Source organism: Triticum dicoccoides, chromosome 2A (assembly GCF_002162155.2).
Source record: "Triticum dicoccoides isolate Atlit2015 ecotype Zavitan chromosome 2A, WEW_v2.0, whole genome shotgun sequence".
Classification (NCBI taxonomy): Eukaryota; Viridiplantae; Streptophyta; class Magnoliopsida; order Poales; family Poaceae; genus Triticum; species Triticum dicoccoides.
In genome coordinates, this window is record NC_041382.1 from 145,547,694 (window position 1) to 145,553,551 (window position 5,858).

Here is a 5,858-nt window from a genome sequence, read left to right on the forward strand (position 1 = left end):
GGACGCTTGCACACAGGTTCCGTGCCAGGCTCAAGATCGATGACGAATTCAACTGGCCGGTGCGAAGGCATTCCTGGAAGCTCTTTTGGAAAGACGTCTTGATATTCGCAAACGACTGGAATTTGCGAGATAGCATCCACTTCACCCTTCTCATTGAGGGAAAACAGACGGATTGTATTATCACGAGCGGCAAAGACAATTACATCCTCAGACGAATGAGTCAATTGAATCTGCCTGGCTGCACAATCAAGCTGAGCCTTGTGCTTAGAAAGCCAATCCATTCCGAGAATAAGATCAATATCCGAGTTACCAAGGATCATTGGAGAAACCAGAAACTTGAAATCACCCATCGAGATAGAAATATCCGGAACCTCGTAGTTAGCGAGCAAACATCTATTCGGAGAGACAACTGCTAACGGTTTATGCATGACTTGAGAAAACCAACCATGCTTAGATGCAAAAGGTCTCGAGATAAAACAATGTGATGCACCAGTGTCAAAAAGAACTTTTGCAGGAACATCGTTAACAGGAAGGTTACCCATGATGACATCTGACGAGTCCTTTGCCTGAGTTGCATTCACCATATTGACCTTGGCGTACTTGGGGTTATACTTGACCACAGCTGTACTTGCCGATTTCACAGGAGGAGGAGGAGGGAGACGCCTCTGATTTAAGCATTTGTTAGCATAGTGACCCTTCTGTTGGCACTTGTTGCACGTGGCCTCTGAAAGCGGACGGTGATACGGAGCACTTAATCTTGGAGCTTGAAACGAAGTCTTGTTCTGAAAGCCAGGGTTGGGTGGGTGGGAAGATCCACTGCCACCTTTGCTCTTCTGCTGATACGGCTGACGGAACGGAGGAGGAGGAAGTCAATACTTCTGCTGCTTGGCCACTTGAGTAGAGTAAGAAGGAGTAGCATCTCTGACTCGCTTCTTGGAAGCATCACACCTCAGTTGAGCGGCCTCTTGCTTCAGTGCCATGTTGTAGAACTTATCGTATCTCAAGGGCTCGAAGAGAACAAGAGCTAGCTGAATTTCTTCTCTGAGACCACCCCTGAACTGGTATATCATGCTCTTCTCATCAGGAACGTCCTGCTTGGCAAAGCGGGCGAGCTTCTGGAACAACTTGTTGTAGTCATAGACAGACAAAGAGCCTTGCTTCAGGTTGCGGAATTCCTCACGCTTGCTTTCAACCACGCTCTGAGGGATATGATGAGCTCTGAAATCTTGACGGAATTCATCCCAAGTGATCACACGTCCTTCTCTGGAATCCTTGTACTGCTAGAACCATTCCGCAGCTTGGTCTTTGAGTTGGAAGGAAGCGAACTTGACAAAGTCCTCAGGCCTGACGTTACTGCACTCGAAATGCTTGCACAGATCCACGAGCCAATCGTCAGCATCAGTTGCCTCAACACAATTGCTGAAAGTTTTTGGCCCATTAGCAAGGAACTGGTTGAGTGTAGCAAAGTGATTCTGATTATTGCCTTGGTTCCCTTGGTTGCCTTGATTGCGCTCTTGAAGAATTTGCATGATCAACTGTGTGTTTGCATTGGTTGCGGCCATCACAGCTTGTCGTGCCTCCGGAGGAGGTGGAGGTGGTGGCGGATCTCGATTCTGATGCTGATTGGTGCTCTTAGCGGGAGCCATCCTGAAGAGGTTGACCACCGTTAACACATAGACAGATAAATGAAGCTGAATCCAACGGAATGAAAAAAGCAACATAAAGTCTTCAATTCCGAACAACATGAACGAATGCATTCCTCTGAAATGGTCACATATCCATAAATTGAGAAGCCACTTAGAATTCAGGTAGAGAAATAAATCAATAAGGTACGGATCAAGAACGAATACTCGGTAAGAAATCCCAATCTCAAACCAAATATCCGTGGAAGAAGAACTAGAGCTACAAGAATTCCCACCTATGAAACTCCCGAACCTTTCCGGTTATGCAATCAGGTGTTGGGGATACAGGGGAAGCATAATATCTCACCCAAATCTAGCAAATCCTACATCCAGCTGTATCCATCCTTCAACACATAACCGAGAAAACTTCGGAAACCATCTACCTCAACCTTCGAAAAGCATCCGTTATACAAGTTATGGCGATACTCCCGAACTCCCGCCCCAGTACTGGGTGGCGTCGAGGTTATCTCACCAGTGAACTGCATAAAAGATATTTTCGATGTCGGCGTACTAAACTCAGGTATTCCAGAATTGCAACGATAAAATTATGACGACAACACCTCAGAGCTCAACTCCCCAGGACACTTCCACAAAACCCCTGACAGGAGGCACCAAGACAATGTTCTCGTCATAAAACCATCGGAACGATTCCAAGATACCCGCGTGATCCTAAAAAAAATTTAGTGAAATTTGAGAAGAGAAGAGTCAAAACTCTACGTCAGGATGCCTTACCAGAGCGATGAGGAGACTGAGAAGTAAAAAGAATTCCTAAACTCTCTGATATATAATTCCTAAATGACTCAAAACATTTTTCTAGACACAACTCGGCTGCTAAAACGATCAAGCAATGGGGCTCCTAAGGTCGGGGAAGGCTCTGATTACCAACTTGTAACGCCCTCGATGCGGCTATAGCTCCCACGTGTCGAGGCACGACTTAGAGACATAACCGCATTGAAAGCAATGTCGCAAGTTAGGCAATCTTCACAACATCCCATGTAATATAAATAATAAAGGGGAGATACATAGTTGGCTTACACTCGCCACGTCACACAAAGTACATAAATAGCATCATTCAAACACTCATGGCCCGACTACGGCACCAAAATAAAAGATAACCCAACATGCGACACGGTCCCGATCACCCCCCAACTGGGCACCACTATTGATCATCAGGGAAAGACACGTAGTATCATTGAGAGTCCTCATCGAACTCCCACTTGAGCTCAAGCGCGTCACCTGGAGCAGAATCATCAGGCCCTGCATCTGGTTTGGAAGTAATCTGTGAGCCACAGGGACTCAGCAATCTCGCACCCTCGCGATCAAGACTATTAGAGCTTATAGGTAAGGCAAGGTAAAATATGTGGAGCTGCAGCAAGCGACTAACATATATGGTGGCTAACCTGTTCGCAAAAGAGAGCGAGTAGAGGAGGCAAAGCGCGAGCGAGAAACTAGAGAATAACCTGCGCAAGCATTACTCCAACACCGTGTTCACTTCCCGGACTCCGCCGAGAAGAGACGATCACGGTAACTCACACTGTTGATTCATTTTAATTAAGTTAAGGTTCAAGTTATCTACAACCGGACATTAACAAATTCCCATCTGCCCATAACCGCGGGCACGGCTTTCGAAAGTTCAAATCCCTGCAGGGGAGTCCCAACTTAGCCCATGACAAGCTCTCACGGTCAACGAAGAAATAGACCTCCTCCCGAGACGTTCCGATCAGACTCGGTATCTCGGTTCTTCAAGACACTTCGACAGGTTAAAACAAATCCAGCAACACCGCCCGAATGTGCCGACAAATCCCGATAGGAGCTGCACATATCTCGTTCTCAGGGCACACTCAGATTGTCTAAACTTCCGGTAGGCCAGCCCAGAGTTTCCCCTGGTAGCCACCGGCGGCTGATGAGTTGGACCAACACTCAGAGGAGCACTGGCCCGGGGGGGTTAAATAAGATGACCCTCGGGCTCCGGAAACCCAAGGGAAAAAGAGGCTAGGTGGCAAATGGTAAAACCAAGGTTGGGCATTGCTGGAAAAGCTTTAATCAAGGCGAACTATCAAGGGGTTCCCATTATAACCCAACCGCGTAAGGAACGCAACAATCTGGGAACATAACACCGATATGACGGAAACTAGGGTGGCAAAAGTGGAACAAAACACTAGGCGAGAGGCCGAGCCTTCCACCCTTTACCAAGTATATAGATGCATTAAGATAACATGGCAATATAATGATATCCCAACAAGGAAATAATGTTCCAACAAGGAACGGTCTCCAATCCTCACCTGCAACCAGCAACACTATAAGAGGGGCCGAGCAAAGCGGTAACATAGCCAATCAACGGTTTGCTAGGACATGGTGGGTTAGAGGCTGAAGATGGCAATTTGGGAGGCATGATAAGTAAGTGGTAGGCATCGTAGCATAGGCATAGCAAAAGAGCGAGCATCTAGCAAAGCGAAGATATTAGTGATTTCGAGGGTATGATCATCTTGCCTGCAAAGTTGTCAGAGTTGACTGGATCCTCGAAAGAAAACTCAACGGGCTCCTCGTTAGCGAACTCGTCTCCCGGCTCTACCCAAACAAGACAAACAAGCAACAAGGACACAATCAACCACGTGCAAACTCGAACAACATGATGCAAGGATGATATGCTATGCGGAATGCAATGCGGGATGCATATGCAAGATTTAACAAGGGATGCATGAACCTGGCCTCAACTTGGAAATCCAAGTGTGCCACTAGAAATATGAGATGAAACCGCTTGAAAACGATATAAAGAACGCCGGAATCGGAGTTACGGTTTGGAAATGGCAAGCGATTTACAGCAAGTAGCCATCTAAATGCGACAAGATGAACATGCTACAGCACCCAAACATGGCATAAAAATACATGGCAGGGATGCATTCAAGAAGCTTAACAAAAGTCTAGCACTGAGCTATGACCAATTCATCCATTAACAGGTTCAAACAAGCATGGCAAAAATGCATTTAGTGAAATTAACACTTGTCTGGAATTTCAGATCAGGTAGCACACTTCGGAGCAACAAAACTACATGCTACAGGACCTGAATGGCAAAGTAAAGCATGGCATGGAGCTACTCAAAGAGCTTAACAAAAGTCTCTTAGTGACCTTGAGCCAAAAGGGATCAGAAAATACAATTGCAAGCATGTGAACATGGCAAAAACATAATTGGTTCTCAGACTTAGTGAAAACTGGAACATGCTGAACAGATATCAAGTAGGCATGTTTACGAGCTCGATGCACTCACTACAGAGCAAGTCATGACAATCTAAGCATACACCCATCAAGAAATACACAAAATACAAGTTAGACATGGCAAGAACAATATCATAGCATGCACGGATCAACTACAACATCCTCGGCAAAATCGCTAACAAGTAGACAATCTGCCCAGATTCACGAAATGACAAAAGTAGAGCTCGATTGACTCAAGCTAGGGTGCTCCATAATTGCAAACAAAGACATGGATGGATAGAGCACTACAAGATTAACAAAACATCCTTACTGATCATCCTCAAAAGAGGCACGGATCACTAGGAAACTACAAGAACATATGACCATATGAGATAAACAGGTCAAGGACTTAGTGGAAATGCTAAGTCTCTGAAAACAACATTACCAAGTGCCTCACTTTGCAAGCTTGTGCTAGTCACCACACACATCACAAAAATACATGGGTTGCACCTATGGAAAGATGGCAAAACCCTTAACAAAACATATGTAGAGCTCAGGGGCATATCATGCACACATTAATCATGGCAAAAATGACAAATATCTAAATGGAGCAGCAGATCTGAAATTAACTCAAGTAGCACTCTTCTAATAGCATTTCGGGCATCAATATGCACTCAAATGAAAATGATGCAATGAGATGAAATTATGTACTCTCTGAGGCGAACATTTTGATATCCCATATGCCCAAAACGGAGCTATGGATGCAAAGTTACGCCATGATGAATATTGCAAAAAATAAGGTTCGAGGGAAAATTAGGTCAACCCCTAGGGTTTCTCAAAACCAGATCTGGCGGTGCGGACTCCGAGGTTCGCCGGAGAGAGCTCGAACTCGCCGGAGATGGGTGGGTCTCGCCGGAATCTTGAGGAGAAGGACGGGGGCGGCCGGATCCGGTCGCCGGGGCGCGGCTCCCACGACGGCGAACG